The following is a 24,781-nucleotide window of genomic DNA, read 5'->3' as shown; positions in this document are numbered from 1 at the left end:
TGGCCATCAGCTCCAGACCCCCATCACTCCAAAACCACATCAGAAGTAAATGTCTACTTGACAATACTGTTCAAAGGATTCAGTAAAACCACTGGCACAAAGCATATCCCAAAGCAGCTGATAGGAAATACAGATGAGAGGTTGGCCATCTGCTCCCAACAGGAACGATCTGGTGAAAGAAAAGAGCCTTACCTTTTTTAAGTCATAAATGTTGACGTGTAATGTCTCAAAGTCTCGGGCTACCTGTTACAAGAAAAACTGCCATTTAGGCAGCAAACTAAAGAGACCTGATAGAATTTACAAGTGAATCATGGGTCCCACAACTGGTGCGATTCTGCCTTCGTGTTAGTCTAATGAGCACCTAATGACTCCCTGCAACCCAGCCAGGGAGAAAGAAGGAAGCATGAGCTATCGCTCACACCATCAAGCCTAGGTTTTCAGGGTAAAATGAAAACTGGAAAAATGAAACAAATATTTCTTTCCAGGACCGTCGAACAGTCACTTGGTTCGGTGTCATTTTCCCAGGAAGGCAATTGAGTTGAACTTCCTTCAGGAGATTCTGAGGCAGGAAAAAAAGACACCGTGGAAGCATGATGCAATGAGCTCTATCAGTCAACCCGAGGAGGCCTGGAGTCACCGAAACAAGCTGCAAGAACCTGAACACGGACAGAAATGAGTCTCTGCTTCTGCATACATTGCCCTAAATATTGATGTCTCTCTCCTTACAGACCCGCTCTGTTCCTGTGCAGCGTCTTTTGGAAGAGGCAGCAAGCTAAACAGAGTTTATAAATCTTTGCACCTCAGATGAGGCTCACTTAAGTTCCTGCGACCCATCTGTTACATATTCAACATTTCCCTTCACTTCCTTTTAAGCAATTTTGGCGCTATTGTATTGCAAAAGTGACCTTCCAGGAACAGGAAAATAGTACCTCTGAGTTAGTAATCACCTGATACATCCCTTTAAAATGGCCATGCAGGTTCTGTAGATTAAGAAAAGATAGGCTCCCTGCCCCATTAAAACTGCCAACAATACCCGGAAGGTGGTTCTGTTCAGAGGGAAAGAGGTATTACAAAGACTTGACCCCTTCCTGTCCACCCCAGGATGAGAAATTAAACTATTCAACAGGGAGGCTTAAGGGACCTCTTTTCTCTCTTTCTCATAGAATACACTGAAGCAAAATAAATCTGGGGAGGGGCAGCTCCTGCTGACAGCAAAGATTCCTGACACACGAAGAAAGCATTCTCACAGGACAGAGCTCCAAAGCAGATGAAAGGCACCGTCTTGGTTCTAGCTCTAAAAACACAAAAATCATCACAATAAATCATTTCTCCATGGAAGAACCTCATATATATGAAGCTGTCAGAAGCCTCCCTTGTACACGGAAAAGGGTACTGCATTATACACCAAAAAGGAGTACTATAAAACTAACTCACAAGCAGGAAAGATAAATGAGCACCTACACAGAGGTTGGGCCATTCCTAAATAGCAAAGGTCAGGAGAAATTCCTGGAGTAGGACTTTGATGCATTTCTATTCTCTTCATGACTGAGTGTGTCCCAATAACAGCCATCAATAAATGTCCATCAGTGTTTTATGACCAGCTCACGTTTGCCAATTTCAGTTTCCATCAGTTTTTCAGATAGAATACCGACCTGTCGCTGTTCCATAAGATGGAACCACGAAGCCCCGTTTGTTTTGGCACCGGTAACTTTTTATCTATTTATTTATTTTCAGTGTTCCACAGTTGATATGAGCATCCCCTCCCTAATTGGTATTTTCAATTTTTGTTCTGCCTGGGATGGTCTCACTTCATAAATCTGTAATTAAGGAAACCACTGGAGAATGTGGTAACCCCAAGGTTGAGGTGTTTTTTGACATGGGTCATATCTCTGCTCCTTCTGCCAAACGATTATGAAATATTCATGTTAAATTAGCATAAAGCACATCCTGTTTTATGAGGAAATATTGCAGAACAATACCTATAACTGATGCATAAAATATAAGTTTTCTATTTTCACACACAAGAACAGATTCAGATATATTCCCGAGTCACTGAAATTTTCCCTGTGGTGTCTAGAACATAACAAACGTAATTAAGTGTTCTGTGGTTTAAACATTTTAGGTCTTAAAATTTGGATAGAATATCCCTTAAAAAGCATTTTGTCATTATGCAATTTGGGGAGATAGGACATTAAAAAGGGGATGCTAAAGGAATCATCATCTTCAGAGGTTTTCTTCCCTCTGTGTTGACCAGGGTAGAGGGTGGGGTTACAGTGATGCAGGCAGGCCAGGTCTGAGGACCCAGAGGGGGTCCCACAAGGATCAGTCAAGCAGGTCCTTGGCTTTGCACAGGATAGAAATCAAACTTGAGCCAATAGGAAGTGAGAGCAGAGTTTATTGAAGACAGAGCAAATACAGACAGAGCATCTGGAAGACTCAGAAAGGAAAAAGAGCATGAATCTCATCTTTGCTTGTGGTCTAGGATTTTTACTGAGGACTGTGTTCTGGTGTACGTGTCCTCTCAGGCATCCGGGAAGTGGCCGAACATGGACAAGTGCTCAGGTGTCCATAAATCACCTGTGCCCTGAAGCCAAGGGTCTTGGCATCTAGGTGTCTGGAATCAGTGGTCTTGGAAAACGTACAGTGACTTGGAAAACGTACATGATGGCCTTGCCTGTCACTGCTCAGGTGTTATCTATTGTGCTGGGAGACTCCAAAGAAATCATTAACTCCTTCACTTTTACAAGGAGGACATACATTAAGACAAGTGAAAGATGGGGGGGGGGGGGGGCGGGGAGGGGAGGCAGGTCCTAGCAAGACCAGAAGCAGGAAAAAAAGCAAAAAAAAAAAATTAAAAACTAGTTTTTTTCTTCATGGGGTTCAGTTTTCCTATCCCTACAGATAGCAGAGTTATGTAAACACTCAAGGTTTAGAGAGTCTCTTTTGGTTCCATATATATCATGAATATGAATGGTGTGTGTGATATTGTGACTTATCATAAGAAATATGTATTTGGTGTTAGTCCCAATTCCTGGCACAAATCGCCAAAAACCCTTCAAATTTCCTAAGTGGGGACAGCAGTACAGGTGTCTTGTTATGTTAATGAGGTGACTGGGGAAACAACTGAGGATGGATGGGAGCTGGTTGCCAGAGGAGCAAAGCCTATGATTGGAGGGTTGGAACTTTCAGTCCCATCCCCTAACCTCTGAGGAAGGAAAAAGGGGCTGAATCAATCATCAAGGGCCAACAACTTCATCAATCATACCTATGTAATAAGTTTCTATAAAAAAACCAAAAGGAATGGGTTCAGGGAGCGTCCACATTGGTGATAACTGAGCACATCCCTGTGCTGCCATTTCTGGTCTCATACTCCAGGGGACCAGAAGCTCCTTTGTTTCTGTATCTCTTCATTTAGCTTTGTATTTGCATCCTTTCATATCTTTTATTCATATATTCATATACTCATATCCCACATACTAGATTTCATATCCTGATAATCTAGGGAGCAAACTGGTTTCCTGAGTCTGTGAGCCACTCTAGTAAATTAATCGAGCCCAAGGAGGAGGCTATGGGAACCTGGGATTGCTCGCCAGCGGATCAGAAGCACAGGCAACCATCTGAACTTGCCAAGGACATCAGAAGTGGTGGGCAGTCTTGTAGGACTGAGCCCATAACCTGTGAAATCTGATGATATCTCCGGGTAAATAAATAATGTCAGAACTGGATTAAATTATAGGGCACCAAGTTGGTGGTGGGGAATTGCTGGGCAGTGTGGATAAAAACCCACACGTTATAATTGGAATCAGAATCAGAGTGTGTAATCATCAAAAAAATATGAGAGAAAAATATTTTGATTTATTAAACCTTCTTCCTCAGACGAAGTGGTTGAGCTAAAGACAATGAAACTCACATGGTTTCATAACTGGGTCTTAGGGAAGTAAATTAATGTAAGAACAAAACCTGTAATCCCTATCAAAATAACACTAGCAGGGGCGCCTTGGTGGCTCAGTCTGTTAAGCATCCGACTTCGGCTCAGGTCATGATCTCACAGTTCCTGTATTTGAGCCCCGCGTTGGGCTCTGTGCTGACAGCTCAGAGCCTGGAACCTGCTTTGGATTCTGTGTCTCCCTTTCTCTCTGCCCCTGCTCTCCTCGCACTCTGTCTCTGTCTCTCAAAAAGTGAATAAACATTAAAAAAAAAGGTTTTTTTAATAGAAAAATAACACTAGCATTCTTCATAGAGCTACAACAAACAATCCTAAAATTTGTGTGGAACCAGAAAAGACACTGAATAGCCAAAGTAATGTTGGAAAAGAAAGCCAAAGCGAGAGGCATCATAATTCCAGATTTCAGGTTGTATTACAAAGCTGTAATCAAGACAGTATGTTACCGGCACAAGAACATACACTCAGATCATTGGAACAGAATGGAGAACCCAGAAGTGGACCTACAAATGTATGTATGGCCAACTAATCTTTGACAAAGCAGGAAAGGATATCCAATGTAATAAAGACAGTCTTCAGCAGCAAATGGTGCTGGGAAAACTGGATAGCGATGTGCAGAAGAATGAACCTGGAGCATTTTCTTACACCATACACAAAAACAAACTCAAAATGGATGAAAGACCTAATCCTAAAACAGGAAGCCATCAAAATCCTAGAGGAAAAAGCAGGCAAAAACCTCTTTGACCTTGGCTGCAGCAACCTCTTACTTGAGATGTCTCCAGAGGCAAGGGAAACAAAAGCAAAAATGAACAATTAGGACCGCATCAAGACAAAAATCTTCTGCACAGCGAAGGAAACAATCAGCAAAACTAAAAGGCAAACCCAACACCCAAAAAACAAATAATCCAGTGAAGAAATGGGCAAAAGACATGAATACTTTTTCAAAGAAGACATCCAGATGGCCAACAGACACATGACACCTGAAAACATGTTCAACATCGTTCATCATCAGTGGGTGAAATACAAATCAAAACCACCATGAGATACCACCTCACATATGACAGAATGGCTGAAATTAACAACTCAGGCAACAACAGATGTGGGCAAGGATGAGGAGAAAGAGGAACCGTTTTGCACTGTTGGTAGGAATACAAACTGGTGCAGCCACTCTGGAAAACAGTATGAAGGTTCCTCAAAAAATTAAAAATAGAACTATTCTACAACCCAGCATTGCACTACTAGGCATTTATCAAAGGATACAGAAGTGCTGATTCGAAGGGGCATGCGCACCCCAATGTTTATAGCAGCCCTATCAACAATAGCCAAAGTATGGAAAGAGTCGCAATGTCCATCAACTGATGAATGGAAAAAGAAGATGTGGTGTGTGTGTGTGTGTGTATATATATATATATATATATATATATATATATACACACACACACAATGGAATGTTACTTGGCAATCAAAAAGATTAAAATCTTGCCATTTTCAACAAAGTAGATGGAGCTAGAGTGTATTATGCTAAGCGAAATAAGTCAGAAAAAGATAAATATCATGATTTCATTCATATGTGGAATTTAAGAAACAAAACAGATAAACATAAGGGAAGCAAAAATAACATAAAAATAGGGAGACAAAACATAAGAGACTCTTAAATACAGAGAACAAACTGAGGGTTACTGGCGGAGAGTTCAGTGGGGGGGAGGGGCTGAAGGCGTGAGAGGCATAAGGAGGACACTTGTTACAATGAGCACTGGGTATTATATTTAAGTGGTGAATCACTAAATTCTATTCCAGAAATTATCATTACACTGTATGTTAACTAACTCGGATTTAATTTTTTAAAAAATAATAATAATAAATTTAAAAATTAATTAATTAATTAATTTCATGTCACTTAATAAAAAATAAAAAATGTAAGAACAAAGCCCTACTTCTAATGTAACTATTTTGACAGAATGAGAAGTGTATAGACAAAGACTCTCCTTTACTGAACTTTAGTCAGGTTTCCATGAGCCCTTTCTTACATAAGCCTTGCCCTTGGTCCCTGTACTGTCCTTACCAAGCCTGCACAGCCCTGTATTAGCAAGAAACCTAAGTCAGTTTCCTGGGACTCTCCCTCTCGAGATGCCTAAATCTCATCAAATTCCTCATCTCTCACCTTTAACATCTGATCACCTTGGCCTGTCTTTGGCAAAAATCACGTCAAGTCAATCTAGCAAGATTACCCCCAGCTTGACGTCTCTGCTCAGTACTTGTCCATCCGCTGATCCCCTCACTCTACTGATTGGCCAAAGTCTCCACTTATCCTGGTCATAATCAGAATGAGCCCCACCTCTCTCCCCTATCGCAATTATCTTCACCCCTATTGCAATGGTGCTGAATAGTCTTACTTGTCTTTTAAGTGTCAGAATAATTTTTTCTATAAGATGATTCAGATTCGTGGACAGAAATTTGGAAGGAGGGTTGGAGTAGTGCACTGGCCAATTGTACACCTGTCTTCCCAACTTCAAGCTGGGCAACTGTCAAATTCAGATAGTAGTGAGAATGTTTACATCACAGAAATCAGCAAACACTATACATCAGGGCTTCCCTTGGTCCTCCCTTCCCCCAGCCCCATCAGTTGCTAAACATTTACCAGCACATTTCCAGGTGGAGGTGACTGTGAAGGGTCCCATGCCAAGTGTCAGACTGGGCTGCTATGAAAGGTTTGCTTTTATCCTTTAAGTATGGTGCCTTGAGCACAATTCTACTTCCAAGTCCCAGGTCCAAATTAAGATAATAAGTTGCACAGCCATCCTAGGAGATATTACTTTGCGTCTGCTACATCTGGAATGATGATAAATTCATTTCTCCATTTGTGTCTGCTTTGCCTCTGATTTAGAACTTGTCCCAGAGTTTTCACCTTATAAGAAAAGTATTACCCTTAGTCATATTTTTTTGAATGGTGAAATGGGTTCAGTAGATTTCTACTTTGTGCCCCCAGTTTCTTCCATGCCCCGGTCCTGTGTGCAAAGCACACATACAGTGATTAGAATTCTCCCTTTAACACGTGTGAAGAATCTGAATGATGATTTAATACCTAGATAAAACAAAATTCATCATCACATTTATATTTGGTAAAATCTGAAGGATGACTGGTGACAATTCATCTCTTTTCTCTGACCCTTTCCAACAGCCCCATTTCAGGAGAAAGGCAGAGTGCCTACTGACAAAGTATACTCTCATAGCAACCAGGGACCGGTACCAGCCAAGGTGTTGGGAGGAGGAACAAACAGCCCATGTGCTCCCGGCCCTGGTCAGCCAGTGGGCAGGCAAGTTCCGTGACCTGTGCTGAAGTCTGCAAGATGCACGAAGCTGCCAGACCTCCAGAAGGAGGACTCGGGGACAATTATGAGAAATTATAGCTTAGATGTATGAGAAATCGATGTGAAAAATTGAGTCTAAGCACTTCAGCTGTGCTGCTTATAAAGTCTCTTTAAGGTTAGTAATATTCTTTTTTTTTAATTTTTTTTAACGTTCATCTACTTTTGAAAAAGAAGGAGAGACAGAGTGTGAGCTGGGAAGAGGCAGAGAGAGAGAGGGAGACACAGCCAGGTTCCAAGCTGTCAGCACAGAGCCCGACGCAGGGTTTGAACCCATGAACTGTAAGATCGTGACCTGAGCCAAAGTCGGACATTTAACTGACTGAGCCACCCAGGCACCCCCAAGATTAGTAATATTCTTAAGAGGACTGTATCCAAAGTCAGTTTAACAAATGAAACTGCATTATATGCATGTACATTATCACTAGAAAAAGCATGACTTTTCAAAAACCAAAAATCATTTAAATTAAGTTTCTCCATTTTCTGTTTCACATTTTCTTGTGTCTATAAAAAAAGAAGCAATAGCTGTCAATGTGTTGGCTCCATTAGCAAAGCTTTGCACACAGATGACACCAACTTTATATCAGAATTATCAGGGCCTTCAAATAGAAAATCAATCAACTTAATTCTATAATGGTTCTCTCTCTCTCTCTCTCTCTCTCTCTCTCTCTCTCTCTCTTTCTCTCTTTTCAACCAGTTCATAGCATCCAAGTAAACCTTTGGGAACTTCCTTCTGTTGAAAGTGAAACATCTGACGTTGCTGCAAATATTATTATAAATTTAACTTTAAAGTTTATTTGAGGGAAAAAGTGTATCTTTGCAGGGAGGGTAGGAACACGAATTTTGATGGAGCATAGCATGCCAAAACATCATTTCCCCTAAATTAGGAAACTTATGGAGCAGAGATGTTATTGGAATTAGTTGTATGGCACACATAATTCATAATTGCCTCCAAATAACCTATGATTCTACCCACCAGAATAGATGCTGTATTGCTTCTATTTTATATACAAAGAGTAACTGAACTACAAATTTTGGCAATTGAACTAATGTTGAATAAAAGCAAAACAGGGGCACCTGGGTGACTCAATCAGTTAAGCATCCACTCTTGATCTCAGCTCAGGTCATGATCTCACAGTTCATGAGTTCAAGTTCCACATCAGGCTCTGTGCTGACAATGTGGAACCTGCTTGGGATTTTCTCTCTCCCTCTCTTTGCCCCTCCCTCAATCAATCTCTCTCTCTCTCTCTCTCTCTCTCTCTCTCTCCCCTCTCCATTTCTCAAACTAAATAAATAAACTTAAAAATTTTTTTAAAATAAAAGCAAAACAAATTAACTTCAGCCAGCACAGTAATTTTTTTTTTCTGTTGGCCATCAATTGGATTTTGGAAAGCTTTGAGCTTTTATAAAATGATTTTGTAATTCAGACTATGCATACTATGAGAGTATTGACCATTTCTATAAATAAGTCTTCTAAATTTTGTATATATTTTGTCAAAATCAGTTAAAATATTTTATGAATAAACTTGCCCAATAGAGCGTTATTTAATTTGCAATAATTAAAATCAAAGCATGCAAATAGGAACACATTAAAATGTTTTCTCTTTAAAGGTTAGGAAGGAAACTAGGAGAGCTCAAATGGAATTAATGAATTAATTTCAAAATTCTACAGTTGTCCCTTGGAGTATGCCATCTTCCATAATTGAAGAATGTTTTGATGGCATTTCTACTCCTACCTGGATAAATTTTTATTCTTTAATATCCTGGAAATAAATTGATACAGCATATAGTTTTGCCACATTTAAACTTGGTGAAATAAGCAAAAGGATAATTGAAACAACGCACTGATGAAGTTTGTCTTGTAAAATATTTGGTAAAATATTTATCATTCACAGGTAGATGGTTTTATTTTTGAAAATAGCCTTTGAATGGATCTCCTCCATAGATTCACCAATACAATGAAACAATTTGATGACCAGTAAATGTTTTTAAAGGGATATAACTTTAATGATTTTTAGCACCTCTGTCACTCTTGAAAGCCTCCCTGTGTGAATTATAAAATACATGATTGCTCTTCCTGTATCCCATCCTAGAAAAAAAGTGACTAGAATTTTCTATCCTGGGATCAAGGATGAGACAACAGAGGATTCAGGATCTAGCACCATTTCCATCTTTTGCTTTTGGCTCATACTTTGAGGATTTTTTCCTTTAAAGTATCCTGTGTTTTGAGTGTTCAACATGGTTGAGTATGTGGTGGGCTGGGAGAACTGGTATGGGCTGAAAGTAAATTGTCAGGGTATTCCACAGAATCGAGTATATTTATGGTGTCAGTCCTCATATAAAGGTTTAACTTTTACCTTTTTATCATTTTATTTTCCTTAGTAAGAGACAAAACAAAAATTGTGATTGACCAGATGTTTTTCCTTCCCAAATTGCCCTCGTATCTCTTATAATTAAGTATAATGAATGATAGATTAGCCAGGGGCTTTATTCACTCCCTTGAATAAGTACTTCATTCAATGACAAATACAAGAAGGTAAATTAGCCATAGCAGTTTTCTGCTTTAAACAAACAAGTGAAAGAATAAGTTCCCTTGAAAAAGTGGAAGTTCTGAGTTTGACTTCCAAGTCTGGGCAAGTCATCTCTTATGGGTGATGTGACATGAGATGAAAGATTTAAGTCCTAACTACCAGAATCTCAGCAACTGACCTTATTTGCAAATACGGTCTTCATAGCTGTAATTAGCTAAGCTATAAGGTCTTGCTAGAGAAGGGTGGAACCGCCATCCAATGTGACCGGTGTCCTTATAAGAAGAGGGAAATTTGAATACAGACACATGGGGACAATGCCTTGTGAAGACAGGGGCAGAGATCTCAGTGACACACCTACAAGCCAAGGAACATCAAGGACTGATGGCCATCTGAGAAGCATGGGACAAATTCATCCTCGGAGCCCTTAGAAGGAACCACTCTACTTTGGTTTTAGATTTCTAATCTCCATCGCTGTGAGACAATAAACTCTTGCTTTAAGCCATCCAGTATGTGATACTTTGCTACAGCAGCCCTAGGAATGAATATGCTATCTAATCCCTCTGAACCTCAACTCCGTTGTGTGTATGATGAGGGCACCAGTAATATCCACTCTCAGGCTGGTGAAAATTAAAGTTGTTAATGTTTGGAGAAAGTTCCATAAACTGTAGAATACTAAACCCATGATACCTCTGAAGTGACAGACTGGCCCACAATCCCACTTCTCAGGGATTGATTAACAGCCACCACACCCTGACCCAAGGAGCCATTAGATCTCTCCTGGGAATTCAGAAGTCCTGGTCATTCTCTGTAGGGCACCTGACCTGAGCCACCTCTTACCCTGTGCACTGAGAGCAGAAAAAGGCAGTCTGTAGAAAAAAAGGGAAGAAGCAGAAGTCTAAGAAAGGCAGAGACATGAGGTCATGTGGTCCCAGAAGGAGAGACCAAGAGATGTCTGGGTGGTTCCCGTAGGCCTTCTCATTCTTTATTCACATCCCTTCCTCTGGGCTGAGAGCGTTCTCTGCCTGCCTCATTTTCTATCCTTCCCAGTTGCTGGGAAGAAGTAAGTATTGTGAGATACAAATACATACACTGACACTACAATGATAGAAGCTAAGAGATAGACATGAGAGGGTAAGGGAGGACAGAGAGAAAGAACCTGAAAGACTTACACTCACCTTTTTACTCTTTTTTGATAGTTTAATGCAAGTCATACAAACCTTGAGACCCACCCCACCGAAACACTACCAGAGGCATAATCACTGCATATTAGTGACATCACTCCTACTGATTTTAAAAAGAACATAGCTAAGTGACCTTTGATAACATTATTTAATTTTGAGATCTCAAATTCATCATCTATAAATTGGTTGAATATATTATATTAGTGGTTCATAAACGGGATTCTGGAGGTCTAGGGGTCTTTGATATTTTCTGTATTTTGAAGTAATAAAACTTTCTAATTTATTTGTCACCAACCTTTACAAGCCAACTAGCACATAAAGTACCTTTGTATTTAGCTACCCCTCAGGCTGATAATAAGTTAGATTGAAAACTCTAGGCCTTGGGTTAACTATTCTGATGAATTTTTGATAGACTTAAAGATTTCAAACCATAGGGTTCTGGGTAGTAATGGGTATTTCTGGTAAGAAAGAAGCTGGAAACGAAAAACAAAAACAAACAACAAAAAAAACAACCAAAAAGAGATTTCTAAGCTCTCTTTTGACTTTCATATCCCAAAAGTCTTGAGGTTAAAAATTTGCAGGAAGAAGTCAGTCTAAAAGAAAAGAATAAGATCCAAGCCCTTGAATAACCTGCACACACACACACACACACACACACACACACACACACAAAATGGCAAAGGGAAGATATAGGAACAGCACATCCAACTTCTAATTTCCTCTCATATAGAAAAGTAACCATGTCAAAAAAACAAAGCAAAACAAAAAACATCAACAACAAAAAACTTTTTTTGAACTAGGAGTGAAGTCCAGTGTTCCAAAAATAAAACAACTAAATTCACTGGTTTTATTTGATCAGTTAAAGCCGGATAAATAAAACCTCTCTCAAGCCAAAGCCTTTTTATTCATTGTGTTGTTTTCACCCTATACTAACTCATCAGCAAAACCCTATCCCCATTGCCATGGATCACCCGGATCTCAAGAAATCAACTCTCCATGAATTCATAAATCATCTTGCTTCCAAAGGGGAAGTGAGGGTGTGAAATTAAAAACACTAAAAAACAAATTATGGAAGTAAATGTTTGTTATAAACCCTTTACACTTAGTTGAGGCCACATAAACCTTAGGTAATGCTGGTGGAGCTCCCTGAAGGCTAAATGGCCAGCATTATCAAAAGGAAAATGAAAACCATAAAATCCACCAGCCGATGAGAAATTCTAGAATCAACACATATGGAGGAATGTCAGCAAAGTGCAAGGGTTGGAGGCAGTCCCACTCAGATGCCTGCCAGCCCGAGCTGAGAACTCAAAGGCTCACTGTAAAAGGCAGTTATGACCAAGGAGTTGTACTGATCAAGAGCTCCTCAGAAGCAACAGTCTGCCTTGAACAGCTCTGTATTCTCCTGCGAGCCTAGTGCTGTGTGAAGCCCAGGACGTTACTTAATGGTCCCCGTGGAGTTGAGGAGAATTTTCTGCTGGTTTGTAAGCTACTTGACTTGTGTAGTTTAACTGAGTGGTTGAAATTAGAACCTGCACAGAACCAGGTAAATTTGACAAAATCCCATCTGTTGGAGGCCTGTATTTCTGGCCTCCAATCCTTTCAAGAAAAAAGGGGGAGCAAAACTGGGGGAGATAGGAGCACCATTCAGTTTGGAGTCACATACACAAAACTCCTGAATTTTAGACCTTTGACAGTACCCTCAAATGAGGTTGGTCATGGCCATGAACTACTCTGACAGGATAGACTACAGAAGGCAAGCATCACACAAGTTTATAAGCTTCTGTCTCTTTACTGGACTGCCTCTGAGTTGTATCTTTATACTTGTCATAATTATCTTATGAATAGCCATAGGGTTTAAAAGCAATTATATGTAAACATTTATAATGCAATATGTATTATACTCTTTAGTTATTTCTTAATTTTTTTTTAATGTACCAGTAGCCAGAAAATAGTGGCGCCTCTGTGAGGAGCATCTCAAAGTCATGAAAATCATGAAATCAGATCTGCCCAGGCCAGGGAATTCTCCAGTACATGAGTCAAGCACCCAGTACACCTAAGCAAAGAATGTACCAAAAGGAATTATGGCTTTTTCTCTGCAGCCCCAGTATCATTCACATAGCCACTATGACTGCTAAACACATCCATATGTCCATAGCCTCCCTCTGAGAAAAGCAGCCATGGGAGATTATTCCTGCATGGATTTCCATGATGTGTATCATAAGATCCAGTATCACTGCCAAGGCTGATTGGTCCAGAGGTCAGTCCTGAGTTTATAGAGTAACCTGACAGAAGAACCTTGCCATTAGGGATACTCTGTACTCGGCAATGAGCAACTAAACCAATGAGATTCTTGGATAATTTCAATAGATCCAAGAGTCAGAAATCAGGAGAACAATATGGAAGACAAGGACATATAGAGAATAGTCAGTAAGTATAGGTCATGATACAGCAGAAACCACAAATCAGAGAAGAGTTTAGAAAAAAAGATAGCAGCAAAGATAAAATCTCTACAGAAGGTGAGGAAGGACAAGCTCATTCAGGAATATGGCTGAGTCTGAGAGAACACAAATAAGAGTGATGGTCAGACACTGTTATAGGTTGAATTTTGTCACCCAAAACAATTCCTATATTGAAGTCCTAATCCTCAATGTTTTGGTATGTGACTTTATTTGGATATAAGGTCTTTAAGGAGATAATCAAGTTAAAATGATGTTATGGGGCAGGGTGTTAATCCAATGACTGGTCTCCTCATAAAAAGGGGAAACTTGGAGACAGACACACAGAGATGAGCAAAGATTGGGGTGATGTGTCTACAAGCCAAGGAACACCAAAGATCAAAGGAAGCTAGGCTAGAGCCATGGAACAGATTCTCCCTCACGGTCCTCACAGAAAGAACCCCATCAATACTTTGATGTCAGACTTCTAGCCTGCAGAACTGTGAGACAATAAATTTCTGTGATGTAAGCCACCTGGCTTATGGAACTTTTGTTAAAGCAGTCCTACCAAACAAACACACCTAGAGCTAGTATTGACTCAGAAACATCTGCTCTGTTCCTTGAGGCCAACTATTTGGCTATGAGCAAACTTATCTTCTCTCCTGCTCATGTATCTCCACAATAACTGCCATTACCTGAGGTAACCTGAGCTTCTCTGAAACCTGAAAAACTAAGCCAACTCGGCAGGAGTTCAGCAGTGTTTAGGAATGAGTAAATGAAGCCGTTGGAAGCAAAGAAGCTGCTGCTTCATGATCCTCTCAGATCAGAGGATCAGGCAATTTAAAGCAACTTTCCAGAGAGCTTCAGGGAGTGGCATCCATCCAGTAACCTCACCACTGCTTAGCAGAGCTGGAGAATAGCAGCGGAAGCCAGGAAGCCTATATCTTGACAAGCTGTCTTCTGGGGGAGTGATTCTGTCTCCCAGCCACTGGTTGTTCTCATCCAAGCCACTCTGTCTAATGGAACAGCTCCTGAAGGAAATAATGGAGGCCAATTTCTACTATGCAAGGTCTGCAATGCAACAAACACTCAAGAAGCCAGCATTATCTCTGAGGTAATCCCTTTGATTACCCAAAACAGTTGCTTTTAATGGTCGACTAGGACCCCATCACACAAGTACTTTCTGGGTTCTTTTAGCCTTTGATCTTACCCTAAAGCTCATTCTTCTGGATTCACTGGATGCTTGGCATGAGGAAAGAACTGGCACTTGTCTTGATTCAGCCATCTGGGCCTTCTCTCCCCACCAAAGTGTGAATGCATTCAAAATAAATTATCTCGAAAGCACAGTCTCTCCATTCAAGTTCTACTTCAAGACTTCACAATGGCGGGCACCTCCAGGATTCTCATTGTTGGTAGCAGCTGAACGGGGCTGCTGAACAATGCTTTCAGTGCTTGCTCAGAAAGAAAGAAAGACTTGGGATGGAAACAGGTGAAAGTCTTTCCAAGCTTCAGAGAAAGACAGGGCTCACTGCCCAAACTGCCTTCCAGGTGGTCAAACTGCATTGCTCATTATTTGCAGTGAATGGAGAGATTCCAACCCAGCCCTGGACAAGGTGGCAAGTGAACATTCAACTCTGCTGCTAAGTGTTTAAATTACACATTTTAATATTTAATTGACTTTACCTTTTATACCTTTTTTTTTAAAAAATTTATGTTTATTTACTTTTGAGAGAAAGAGAGACAGAGCACAAGCAGGGAAGGGGCAGAGAGAGAGAGGGAGACACAGAATCCAAAGCAGGCTGCAGGCTCCGAGCTGCCTGATGTGGGGCTCGAACTCACAAACCATGAGATCATGACCTGAGCTGAAGTTGAACACTCAACTGACTGAGCCACCCAAAAGCCCCTGCCTTTTTATACCTTTACGTCAAATAGGCTTTCCAGAGGAGTGCAAGGGAAGCTAATAATTTTTGAGTACTTCCCTTCTGTTTGACAATATAATGGGCTCACAATTCACCTCATTTTATCTTCACGAAATCCCTGTACATTAATACTTTTATCTTCATTTTAAAAAAGAGTAAACCGGGGCTGCCTGGGTGGCTCAGTCAGTTAATTGTCGACTTCAGCTCAGGTCATGATCTATGGTTCGTGTGTTCGAGCCCAATGGGGCTCTTTGCTGACAGCTCATAACCCAGAACCTGCCTCCGATTCTGTCTTCCTCTCTCTCTGCCCCTCCCTCGTTTGTGTATGCTCTCTCTCTCTCTCTCTCTCTCTTTCAGAAATAATAAATGAATAAAATTTTTAAAAAAGAGAGAGATAAATCATCTCAGAAAGGTTAGGTAACTCAACTACTGTCACACAGGTAATAGGCAGAAGGAGCTGATTTAAACATGGGCTTTTACCTTTACATTCTCCTAGAAATAGAAGGTGTTTGTCAGTATCAGAAAAGAGAGATTATTTGGGTGCAGTAATTAAAGATCTTTTCTATTATTCAGTCTTTACATTTCTTTTTTTTTAATTTTTTTAACATTTATTCATTTTTGAGGGTGAGAGAGAATATGAGCAGGGGAGGGGCAGAGAGAGGTGGGTACAGAATCTGAAGCAGACTCCAGGCTTCAAGCTGTCAGCACAGAACCCAACGCGGGGCTTGAACTCATGGACCGTGAGATCATGACCTGCATTGAAGTCAGACACTCAACCGACTGAGACACCCAGGCGCCCCTCAGTCTTTACATTTCTGAGATAAATCAACTAGCACCACTTCAGATAGAGGTTGTGAATCAATCATTTCTAGAATAATGATGTAATATTGATCCCTAATTAACACAAACCCCATTTTAGAATTGTAGCCAATGAGAATTGAATGTTTCTTCAGGGATCTTCTAGTCCCACAGAAACTACATTTTAAATCAAACTCTAAGGTTTAAAAAAAAAAAAACCTCCTCTATAATGTTTAAATAATGGTTACAACTTTTGTATTGTCCGACTGAAAAGATAATTATAAAAATAAAATATAAATGTAGTGGTACTTTTAAAAGAATTAATCACATTTTATTACACACAATAAGATCTATAAACATTAGAAAAATTAGTAGTACTTATGTACAAAGATATATTACTTAATTCCACCTATAGACAATGATTGGTTCATACATAGATTTGAAAAATTCGGCCTTGGGGCGCCTGGGTGACTCAGTCAGTTGAGTGTCCAACTCTTGATTTCAGCTCAGGTCATGATTCGAGGGTTGTAGAATCAAGCCCCCCATCGAGCTCTGTGCTGAGCATGGAACCTGCTTAGGATTCTCTCTCTCTCTCTCTCTCTCTCTCTCTCCCCCTCCCTTTACCGGTCTCTCCCACTCACATACTCTCTGTCTCTAAAATAAAATAAAAAGGAAAGGAAAAGAAAAGCTCAGCCTCTGCAAAGGATTTCAGCTGCTAAATTAGGAAGCTCCAATCTAGACCAGCCCAAGGATAGAGACGGATAAGCACAAAGGAGAATTTTACATGTCCAAGGTCAAACAGTAACAAAGACAGACTAAAATCTAAACGTGACTTGCATGTCAGCCCTTTTTCCAACTGGAAAACATCCCACTCACTCAATTATTCACCTTCAGTGCTTTTTTCTAAAACATTAAAGTAGGGAAAATAAACTCAGGTATGCAAAAATATAAGTTCATTTTTCTAAAACTGAATGTAGGGTTCATCTAGAATCCGTGGTTCATCAAGGATAAAATGTTAATCTTGGTCAATTGTGAGTAAACTTACTTCAGGATGTCTGTCTTCTCTAAGTGTTGTACCCGGTGCAGGGTGGAGAGGCCAGGGGGCAGGATGGGGAACTGCACAATGTCAAGGCTTTTGAGATATCTGGTTTGTGAGTGTCACCCATCTACAATCCCTGAAATTAACTCTTCCCTTTGGTCCCAGAATGTCATTATCTTGCACACTGCATGCACTGCGGCTGCATTTCCACCAGGGCCTGGGTCATGCTGCCCATGCTGAATTCCAGTCCCACCTCCCTTTTCCTGACCTTGAAGATCCCTGGGACACTGGTTTTCCCACACTTCCCCTATGCCCCTCTCAAGGTCAGGACACAAAAAAATCGGCCTCTCTTGACTTTTCCTCTCACTATTGCTTCTGCTCTCGGTTCTAAAGCCGTATTTCAAAACTCCAGAACAAGAAAGTATTCTTTATTCTTTTCCTCTCATCATTCCTTCTGTGGCACCCCTTTCCTAAAGCATAAGGAAGCCATGCAACTGTGAAAATACACTGTTAATACTTGAACACATTGTCCTGCTACCTTTTTGCTCTGTAGTAACTAAAGTAATTACAACAGGGTTATTGTCACTGTTAAAATCTCCTCTGGGAGCCCTGGGTGGCTCAGTCAGTTAAGCATCTGACTCTTGATATCTGCTTAGGTCATGATCTCACGGTTTGTGGGATTGAGCCCCATGTTGGGCTCTGCACTGACAGCACAGAGCCTGTTTGGGAGATTGTCGTCTCCCTCTCTCTACCCCTCCTGTGCTCAAACTCTCTCTCTCTCCTTCTCTCAAAATAAATAAATAAACATTAAAAACAAAATTTCCTTCAGGTAAGGAGGAAATCACCTTTAACATTAATCGCTCCCCATGATATAACGGACATAATTCCTAACCAAAAAACATCATGGAAGATCTTCAAGAGAAATATATAAACACTGCAGTTAAAATGATAGCAAAATAGGTACCCCAGCTCCCCTCACTATAGAAGAGAAGGAGACTCACATCGATGAAAACTGAGGTCTCTATGCAGAGTTAAGGTGTGCATCATGTACAAAATAATAAGTACTTTCAACTTACTTAAGTCGTAGCTTAAACTGTCTGGCTTAATTGCTCTCTAAAAGTTTCATTTACCTAATATTCTTCTAGCTTCAGTCTGGCATGACCTGAAGTAGTCACCATCAATGAACTGGGTAATAACATTCAGTCACTGCCTCCGAAAGACCCCCGGCTAAATGAGATTGAATCCAAATGCCAGTAGACTTGTCTGGTTGCAGAATAAAAATGCAGTCAAATAACTTCAATCACCCAAATTTTCCGTCCTGGTCCCCACTGCCCTCGATGGAATTCTAATTCCCCTTGCCAAGCCCTCACCCCAACACAAAACGGAATCCTGCAGGTGCTGAAGCACAGGGCTGCCCTCCCACTACAATCACCAGCCCCCACCTGCCATGATGGTGCACTCCCTCACGAAAGACTTCTCCCCTGCACCAGCCTGCTACAAGTTCCAAAATTCTTGCCATTAATCTCCTTTTAGCTAGACCGCTGAATGTCACTCTCTTTTAAACAAATGTATAATCTGAAAGCTATACTATTCTTCAAGCCATTATTAAGGTAAAATTAAGTTACTAGCTGCAGTAAAAATGAAACCCCTGAACGGAAGGGAAAGAGAGAATGAGGATCACGAGCAACATCAAATCAGAAGCTACAGCAGCAGGCACAGCAGAAACACAGAAGAGGGGCAGCGTTGCGAGGGAGAAGAGTGGAGACAAAGTAAGGATAACAGAAGATGGAAATTAAACGGTCCAAAGGAAACCAGGTCTAACTCTCCCAAACAGAAAATAAAGTAACATATCTGGCTTCTCAGGTCAGGCCCCACGTGAGAGAGACTCTCTCTTGAGAAAGGGGTAAAGAATGCTCCTGGCAAGTTGAAATTTATCATCAGAGTCATCAACGACAAAATGATGAACAGGAGTGGATGATTTAACAAATCTGCCCTCCGGTGAATTCATTTCATCCATAGTTAACAAAGAAGCTCAGACCTTTAACGGGGTGATAAAAAGATGATTGAAGAGGGGCCTGAATCTGAACACTATTTCAGCGCGTTCACCCTGATGTGATAAACTGCAAATCTGCTACTTCCCTTGATCTGAACACTGTACTCTGATGAATATAGTTACCCTAGTCCAGTCGGGCCATTATAACAAAATACTGCAGACTGGCTGGTTTACAAACAACAATAAAGAAATTTATTCTCATGGCTCCGGAGGCCGCGAAGTCCAGGATCAAGGTGCCGGCAGATCCAATGTCTGGAGAGGGCTCACTTCCTGGCTCACAGACAGCTTCCCCGCCCCCCCCCCCCCCCCCGCCCCGTGCCCTCATGTGGCAAAAGGACAGAGAGAGCTCTCTGGGGTCTCTTTTCTAAGGGCACTGATCCCATTCATGAGGGCTCCATCCTCATATTTAACCTTCTCTCAAAGGTCCAACTGCCAAATATATCACATTAGGGCTTAACTCCCTACATATGAATTTTGATGAGACACAAACCTTCAGCCCATAGCAGTAGCCTAAAGAAATCTGCTCTCAAGGGGCAGCCGGGTGGCTCAGTCAATTAAGCACCAGACCCTTGGTCATGATCTTGCAGTCTTGTGAGTTGGAGCCCTGCATGGAGCTCTGTGCTGGCAGCCAGGAGCCTGCTTGAGATTCTCTCTCTCCCTCCCTCTCTGCCCCTCCCCTGCTTGCTCTGTCTCTGTCTCTCTCAAAATAAATAAATAAACTTAAAAAAAAAAAAAGAAGAAAGAATGGGGCGCCTGGGTGGCTCAGTCGGTTGAGCGTCTGACTTCGGCTCAGGTCATGATCTCACAGTTTGTGAGTTCGAGCCCTGCGTTGGGCTCTGTGCTGACAGCTCGGAGCCTGGAGCCTGCTTCAGATTCTGTGTCCCCTTCTCTCTCTGCCCCTCCCCTGCTTGTGCTCTGTCTGTCTCTCAAAAATAAATAAATAAATGTAAAAAAATTTTTAGAAAGAAAGAAAGAAAAAGAAAGAAAGAAATCTGCTCTATAGGCAAAAGCCTCGTGCCAGCACCCCACACTCTACTCCTGGTCAACAAGATCCTCAAGATCTTTTCACGCTAATTTCCAGGCAGCCAGGTCTCTCCAGTCCTGTAGTTGGTGGGTGATTTTATGTTTAGCTATTTGACTTTTAATTTGAATAACAATTCCATATCGTCACCTCTGCTAAATGTAGCCTTGCCAGTTTTAACTCAGTATTTCAAGCTTTAAATCTATCGGCTCTATATTTGCTGATCTTCATACATTTGTGTCACCTTACACTGGCCAGTGATGCCTTCTAGGTTTATCTAAATCAGAATAACACCAAAGACGGAGCCTTGTGTCACAACACCAAGTACTTCTGTCCAGGCTGAAAAGAATCAAAATTAACACATGATAGATGCACCTAACAGCACTATCATCAACCAGTCCCAAGGACGATGATGACAAAGGTAATAAAAATGATGATGACGATTGATGCTGATAATCACTCACACTTACTGATCAGCGTGTGTCAAGCCCTGGGCCAAGTGCTTTAAGTGCCACATCCGGTTTAATGCCACAACTATCCTACTAGGTAGGCTCAAACATCCCCAGATTTCAGGTGAAGAAATGGCAGCAGGCTTAGAAGAGCTACGTAGCTTGTCCAAGATTATGCACTTAGTGGCTGCTGGAGCTGAAATCTTAAAAGCCAGGCCATCTGCCTCTAGCACCTGACTCTTAACCACTCCATTCTTCTATTTCCACATGACACAAGGTTTTATTCAGGCCCTCGTAAAATCAAGATAGAAAGGCGGAATGGGTCAAATGTAGTGTGTGAAAAACAAATGATCTAGAAAAAAGGTCGCTGCCCTCAGTAACTTACAGTCCTGTTGGAAGGACAAGACTTCAAAAGTAAAGTATTTTAGAACAAAACAGTTTACTGTGGTGTAAAAAATTTAAAAAAAAAATGTGAATCAGACCTAAACATTCCTCCCCAGCTCAGTTCTCCAACTTTAAGGTTATGGACTGAATATTTATAAACTCATACAGAAAAGGATGAAGGAAACAAGGAATAGTCCTCCCCATTCAAGGATGGAGTAAAGGAAGCTTTCTTCCCTCTAGAGACCCTGGCCCCAGGCAACCTGGCCCTGGGGAATAACGTGGGGAGTAATGGAAGTCCATGGAATTTCTCCTAGTGAATGTTCACACACTGCTAGGGGATGGACTGCCTCTCAGAAAAGGCCTACAGAGCCAGTCAGTGGGTGTTCCCCCAATTAGTATCTGAGGTTCCAGGGACAGTAATGCCCAGGCAATGAGCCAACAAAGCCCCAGTCAAGCAGAAAAATATTCCCATTGAAGTTAGTGGTCCGAATTCTTCAGGTCAGATGCAGTAACCCCAGAATTAAATTTCACCAAGTTCAAAAATCTCATTACCAACCAGGTTATCAATTATTACCTCAATGCCCAAAGATAACAAGTTATTCATGGTCTGTCATCCCAGTTGTTTTCATCAAGCAAATGAGAGAACGTGCCTTCAGAAAGATCCATCCCTGTCTCTAATTGTGTGAGCTGGGGCAGCCTCCAGGCCACCTCCAAAATGCTGTGAGTCACGTGACGTGATGAATGAGAAGATTGTCTCGTAACCTAAAAGGTGTACAAACAAAGTTATTACTCTTACGAGATGTTCAGGAACAAATTATTATCTATATTGGAAGTAGCCTCACGTGATATGCAGAGCGCTGCCTAATAGAACCAATCGACTTTGTGGGCCTTAGAATTTCCTTCTACCTTCTCACACCACCTCTGTTACACTTCCAGACTCCACACGCACATACTGTCCAGAGCACCCCAGCGCTTTTTTATGCCTCTCTTCCTTTGTGTTGGTAAAAACATGCTGCTAAAGAAGCTAAATGTTGCTCCTAAAGAAATTTAATATTAAAACATACAGGAACCTTTGATTCTCATTCATTTCTCATTATCGGACTTTATCCCCTCTAGGCAGAATATCTTAATAACCAAACATTTGCATAATGCCTTTCTTTTTATGTCCTTGAGTCCAACCAATTGCTTCAGAATATTTCCCCATCCCTCTAATGGTATCAAATCCAATTAACGGATATGTTAATTTTAGGTAACTTGGGATATTCAGAGCACTTTGCTGAACTATTATAAATCATAAACTAGAAAAGAGGGCAAGGCCTCCGGACAAGAAAATGTCAAAAATGTCTCCTCCTGCTTCTTTCATTAGGAGAATCATTACAGTCGTCGGAGGAGCCTGGATTGAGAAAATAATAATCTTTTGGGGGTTTAGGAAATATTTGTGAAATTTTCTCTTGAGTTAGGCTTAGCGGCTTTGTGTGATCTCCTGATACCTGGCAGATGTCACGTGTTTAATAAAATCTCCCAGTTCTTTGAGCCAAAGATCTTTAGCATCTTTTAAGAGCTCCCATGACACCAAAGGGTCATAACTGAAAAGGGCCCTGGACCAGCACATCCGGTCTCCACGGCCTGCAAAGCCGCTACTCTCTTCTCCACCTGCGAACTCTCATTCTCCCTGGAAGAACAGCTGAGCCATCACACCTTGAAGCATCTCTCCTAACAGTGTCATGCGACACAGGACTCCGGGCTTCCATGGCACCACAACAATTAGAATGTCTATCTATTACATTTATAAAGGTGTAATTATTTGTGTAAATCAATATTTTTCATAAGACCTCGGATGTTGTTTACTCAATCTTTGAGTCCAAAGCTCCTAGCACAGTGCCTGGCAACTAATAGTTTGAGAAAATATTTGTTTACAAGGCAAAAAAAAAAAATGTTTACTGGGCTCTTGAAGAAGGATTATCCTCAGGGATAGCTCTTTGATTCCAAAGCCCACACACAGTCGAAAACGTTTAAATGGGAATCTAATTAGTGTTTCAATGTGCCACACCCTTTTCACGGTAAAATTCCCAGCTGCCCCGAAGGTGTGGATAGATTACCACCCCCTATGTTTTGTCACCTACCTGCATTTTTCTCTGTGTACTGCAATGGTGTGGTGGAGATGAAATTGACCAAGAGAAAAAGAGATAATTGACTGAGTAAAATTACCACTAACAAGTCAGCCTTGAGCATACAATGCAGCACAGCTCTTATTCACTGTTCGAGTAAATTAATCATCTCAAGCTGTTTACAAGGCTCCAAGTATTGCCCTGAAATGACCAAACCTCTACGGTTAGCACTCACTGTTACAAGAGCCAATTGACTTCCAGCAAAGTAGTCTGGTTAACTATACACAGATATATTCCAAGAAAATCCTTTTTTTTTTTTTTTAAAGTTTATTCATTTTGAGAGAAGAGAGAAAGCATGAGCAGGGGAAGGGCAGAGAAAGAGGGAGAGAAGGAGAATCCCAAGCAGGCACCGCACCATCAGCACGAAGCCCAATGCGGGGCTCCGACTCATGAACTACAAGACCATGACCTGAGCCGAAATCAAGAGTCAAACACTTAACCAACTGAGCAACCCAGGCACCCCAAGAAAATCCTTTTTCTACCTCCACCTACTGATACATATCTTTGGCACAGGGAAATTTAACATATTTACTCACCAGATTTAAAAGCTGACAGATTCATTGGGGCGCCTGGGTGGCTCAGCCGGTTAAGAGTCCGACCTTGGCTCAGGTCATGAACTTGCGGTCTAGCCCTGCGTCGGGCTCTGTGCTGACAGCTCAGAGCCTGGAGCCTGCTTCGGATTCTGTGTCTCCCACTCTCTCTCTCTCTGCCCCTCTCCTGCTCATACTTTGTCTCTCTCTTTCTCTCAAAAATAAATAAACGTTAAAAGAATTTTTTTTTAAAAAGCTGACAGATTCACAAAGCCATTTATATACTGCGATTATTGGTTTGCCCTTCAGTTGTCTTCCCAGACTGGGGGCTCTTTGAAGGCAAAAATCAGTACCGTTAATCTTTAGATGCTTTCCTAACACATTGCCCTGACACACTAAGAACAGTTAAAAATATGCTTGAATACATTACAATGTATCCGTGGTCGATTGTAATAATAATAGCTAACTTTATTACTAGTCGTTACCTGTTCTGAGAGGCAATTTCATTCCCTTTGCACAATAATCCGCAATTCAGGTGGATACTACAATCATCCCCGGTTTAGAGATGAAGAAACTGAGACCTAAAAAAGTTAATGATCCAAAGTCACATAGCTATGTAGGAGTCACGACCAAGCTGCCCCAGGATGGGCCACTTTGGCATGAAAATTATTTTGAGGGGCGCCTGGGTGGCTCAGTCGGTTGAACGTCCGACTTCAGCTCAGGTCACGATCTCGCACTCCGTGAGTTCGAGCCCCGCGTCAGGCTCTGGGCTGATGGCTCAGAGCCTGGAGCCTGTTTCCGATTCTGTGTCTCCCTCTCTCTCTGCCCCTCCCCCGTTCATGCTCTGTCTCTCTCTGTCTCAAAAATAAATAAACATCAAAAAAAATTAAAAAAAAAAAAAAGAAAATTATTTTGAGTTAAAAGGGCAATCAAAACGCGGCAGATTCAGGAAAAGCTCTTTACCT

General features: G+C 41.2%; 1 long non-coding RNA gene across 1 annotated transcript in view; it reads right to left on the bottom strand.

The window, feature by feature from the left end:
- LOC125148359 (uncharacterized) overlaps window positions 1-21,778 on the bottom strand; it is a 49,716-nt gene extending 27,938 nt beyond the window's left edge. Inside the window, exon 1 of the long non-coding RNA XR_007145510.1 lies at window positions 21,693-21,778. This is a non-coding gene — a long non-coding RNA (uncharacterized LOC125148359). The remainder of the gene's footprint in view (window positions 1-21,692) is intronic.
- Between the last annotated feature and the right edge of the window lie 3,003 nt (window positions 21,779-24,781).

The sequence above is a fragment of the Prionailurus viverrinus genome, chromosome D2 (assembly GCF_022837055.1).
Source record: "Prionailurus viverrinus isolate Anna chromosome D2, UM_Priviv_1.0, whole genome shotgun sequence".
Lineage (NCBI taxonomy): Eukaryota > Metazoa > Chordata > Mammalia > Carnivora > Felidae > Prionailurus > Prionailurus viverrinus.
Note: the sequence above shows the minus strand (reverse complement) of the source record. Positions and strands in the feature narration are given on the sequence as shown.